Genomic DNA, 4,012 nt, shown 5'->3' with positions numbered 1-4,012 from the left:
GGGCTTTCTCTCTGATGTCAGCCCTGGCACTTTACCCTAGATTCAGTCTCTTTAGTCCCATGAGATTTCTTGTTATTCCTGACATTTCTAGACTCACTCCTTCCTCAGGATCTTTACTCTTCCTGTTTCCTCTATTTGAAATATCTTCCTTCTCCTTCTCTTTCTCCTCCTTTTTAAACACAGGATGTCATGCTTCTCTGTAACTGGAATTTCCTTTCCCCAGATATTTTCATGACTTGCTTTTGTACCTCCCTCAAGTTATTGCTTTATGTCATCTAAATGTAAAAATATTTCCTGATGAGCCTATCTAAAATTACTCCCCTTTTCTGAGTTTATATCTCCTTTACTGATAACTTTTTGATAGCATGTATTTTCTGATATATACTATGCTTTGCTTTTCAATTTCTGTTTCTCGAATTTTCCAACAACATGCTGTATTTATTACGTATTTATACACATAATAAAAAATAAGGTCCTTGAGGATAATAATTTTTATTTCTTTTGCTTATTGCTGGACAACAGGTCCTAGAAAACAGCCCTGGAAAATAGCAGATATTCATTAAGTTTTTATGATTTGAATGAATTATATATAAAGACAAATTACTATTCTTTTCTATTTACCAAAAAGCTTTATAAAATTTACTCTAATTGTATTTGAAAGAAAAGTGAGTTCAAATGACAAATAAAATCATACTTGAGACTATTTCATATTTAGATACTGAGTGTAATTTAAGTGTAATTGAAATGACACTACATAGTATGCAAGAACTGCCTGCTTCCATGATCTGATATTAGGGAGTATATCTGAAATGCAAAAATCAAATTGATTATTTTATTTTATAGTATTCATAATTTATTTCCAAATTAAGCAAGATGTTGTTATTTTAGATATGAGGTGTCCCCTCATAAGCTCATGTGTGAGACAATGCAAGAATGTTCTTGGATGAAATGATCAGATAGTAAGCTGTAACCTAATCAGTGGATTAATGCACTGATATGGATTAACTGGGTGATAACTAGAGGCAGGTGATAACTAGTAGCTGGAGGAGGTGGGTCACTGGTGTTCTGGCTTGGGGTTGATATTCGGTCCTGGTGAGCAGAACTCTCTCTCCTTCCTTGTTGCCTTGTCCTGAGCTGCTTTCTTCCACCAATGCCGTTTCGTCATGATGTTCTGCCCAGAGCTATCCTCTGAAACTGAAAGGCAAATAAACTTCCTCCTCTAATTGTTCTTGTCAAGCCTTTTGGTCACAGTGGCAAAATTGCTCAGTAAAATATGTTTATGTTAATACGTTGAAAGTTAGTCAAAAACAATTCAATGCTGGGAGCAGTGGTGCATGTGACTTGGGAGGCTAAGGTAGGAGGACCACAGGATTGAGGCCAGCCAGGCGAACTTAGAAAGACTCTGTCTCAAATGTTACTCAGTGATTGAACACCCCTGGATTCAAGGGTTTAATTCCCAGCACCAAAAGATAGGAGAAAAGAAAGAAAGAATGGACAGATGGAAGGATGGAAGGAAGGAAAGAGGAAAAGAAAAAAACAAAGCAATCCAATGCCTAATAGTATTTAGCAGACTGAATGAAATATTATGAACCCACCATTTTCATGCCATTGTACTGCTTACTTCATATTTTCTAGAAGGGTCTTGGGAAGCATGCATTTAACAAAAAAGATATTTTTTTCTTTTAATTATTCCCATACTAGTTAAGAGAAGGAAGCAACCTAAATGTCCATTGATGGATGAATATGTAAAAAAGGAGTATATACATATAATAGAATATTGATATTATTGATTTATTATTATAATTGGATAAGACAACTAAAAAGAAGGAAATGTGTCATATGTGACAGTATGGATGAAGCTTGAGGGTATCATGCTAAGTGAAATAAACTAGTCACAGGAGGACAAATGCTGCAATGATTATACTTACATGAAGTATCTAAAATGGTCAAAGTTGTAAAAACAGAGTGGAATGATGGTTTTTAAGACAAAAGCTAGGGGGAAATGAGGAACTGCTATTCAGTGGGTGTCCAGTTTCAGTTTTCCAGGTGAACAAGTTCTAGAGGTCTGCTGTACATCACTGTGCTCTAGTTAGCAAAACTGATAACAATAAACTCATGGTACTTTTCTGAGCACTCCATATACTTTCATGTGCCCATGCCTGTGCTATTCCTGTGTTCCCCTCATGTGATCTAGCTAGACAGCTCCTAAGAATCCCTTAACATTTTGTTTTTCAGAAATCACTTTGGGAAGCATTCTAAAATGTTGTCCTCACCAGCACTTTTTCCCTGTGCTAAGATTTTTATCAAGGCGATAGTTTGTTTCATAATTTAGAAATTATTGCGTTTATGTCTTTAACTGTCCCTACTGGTTCAGCAGGTCTTAGAATCCTAGCACTGACAAGAAATTACTTGCCCAGAGTCATGTGGCTCACAACTAGTGATTTCCTTTCTTTGTTTTTTCATATCTTTGAATTTAACATTTTATTTCTAGATTGCCCTGGATTTTACAGGTAGCTGAATCTTTAGGTGGATTTGTCTTTTTAAACATTTTATCTGCTTTATTTTCCTTGACGTAAGAGTTTTATCTATGAAGTCAAATATCACATGTGGTAGCAGGTTGATGAAGTGGGCTCATGCTGGAGTTTGCTCAGAACAGTTTAGGTGGAAAGAGTTGTCCCAAATAAAGCCATTGAGCTAGTAGCACTAACACTTTTTATTTACCTCTCAGAAATGCCCCACTTAGGGCAAAAATTTCATTATTGCTTCAGAAATTGTGCACATAATGCACACTTCCTGCACTTCGGACTCAATGGGAATTCTTCTAATAGTTTGTTATCAGTGTCATATTTGCTATAGATTACCAATAGCTTTTTCTATCTGAAGACACTTCCCTTTTATTTTTAGCTGATGATTTGTTTTATGTTAATTAGGAATTGGTGTTAATTATTTTTAAGTGTGCTCTTATCCTATTCTTTCACAGATAACATTTTTCTCTTTAATACACTAATGGTGTCAACTCTACCACTCGAATTTCTAATATTGAGTACTCATAATCCTACTGTAATAATACTTGTTCATGAAGTATTATTAGTTTATTGAGTTTCACAATTCAATATTTAAGTACTTTATTTGGAATTATTAAAAAAAAATCTTTGTTTTTAATGTTAGCCCTATTATTTTCTTTCATTTCATTCCTTGTTTGATTTCTCTACCAAAATTACCTTGTCAGAAAAATGCTATCAATATTTCCATGTTTTTCCATGTTGATTTCTCATGGTAAAATTTATCATTAAAATATTTTAGATTATGCTTTTTAAAATAAGATAATTTTAAGTGCCCTTTATGACATTTTACCATCAAAGTCCAAGTTTTCTATTTACTTTTATTTCATTTAGTTAATGTATATTTTCCCAGAATAATTTTCAGTTTATCTGTATTTTCAAATTTATTGATGTAAAATTTATCTTGTAGTTTTATATAGCTTTATCTGTGTACCTCCTTTCTCATTACTAATTGCTGTTTATTCCCTTTTCCTTGATTAGATTTGATGGATGTTTGTCTATATATTGTTCTCCTCAAATGAAAAGCCTCCAGTGAATTTTTTTAATCATTGAATAATTTCTTTTTTTTTTTTTTTTACTTTTTTGGCCCTTAATTTTTTATTACATTTTTGTTTTTCTAAATTAATTTTGAGTTAATCAACATTAATTGTATTGTTTTTATGGATTATTTTTCAACATCTTCAATTGAATGTTTAATTTTATTTATTTTATTTATTTATTTATTTATTTTATTTATTTTTTTATTGTTGGTTGTTCAAAACATTACATAGTTCTTGATATATCATCTTTCACATTTTGCTTCAAGTGGGTTATGAACTCCCATTTTTAGCCCATATACAGATTGCAGAATCACATCAATTACACATCCATTGATTTACATATTGCCATACTAGTGACTGTCATGTTCTGCTACCTTTCCTATCCTCTACTATCCCCCCTCCCCTCCCCTC

The 4,012-nt window shown here is 32.9% G+C and overlaps 1 long non-coding RNA gene across 1 annotated transcript in view; it reads left to right on the top strand.

Moving 5' to 3' along the window:
- The first annotated feature begins 2,276 nt into the window (after positions 1-2,276).
- LOC125611992 overlaps positions 2,277-4,012 on the top strand; it is a 40,327-nt gene continuing 38,591 nt past the window's right edge. The window contains exon 1 of the long non-coding RNA XR_007342227.1: positions 2,277-2,288. This is a non-coding gene — a long non-coding RNA (uncharacterized LOC125611992). The remainder of the gene's footprint in view (positions 2,289-4,012) is intronic.

The sequence above is a fragment of the Marmota marmota genome, unplaced genomic scaffold (assembly GCF_001458135.2).
Source record: "Marmota marmota marmota unplaced genomic scaffold, marMar, whole genome shotgun sequence".
Classification (NCBI taxonomy): Eukaryota; Metazoa; Chordata; class Mammalia; order Rodentia; family Sciuridae; genus Marmota; species Marmota marmota.
Note: the sequence above shows the minus strand (reverse complement) of the source record. Positions and strands in the feature narration are given on the sequence as shown.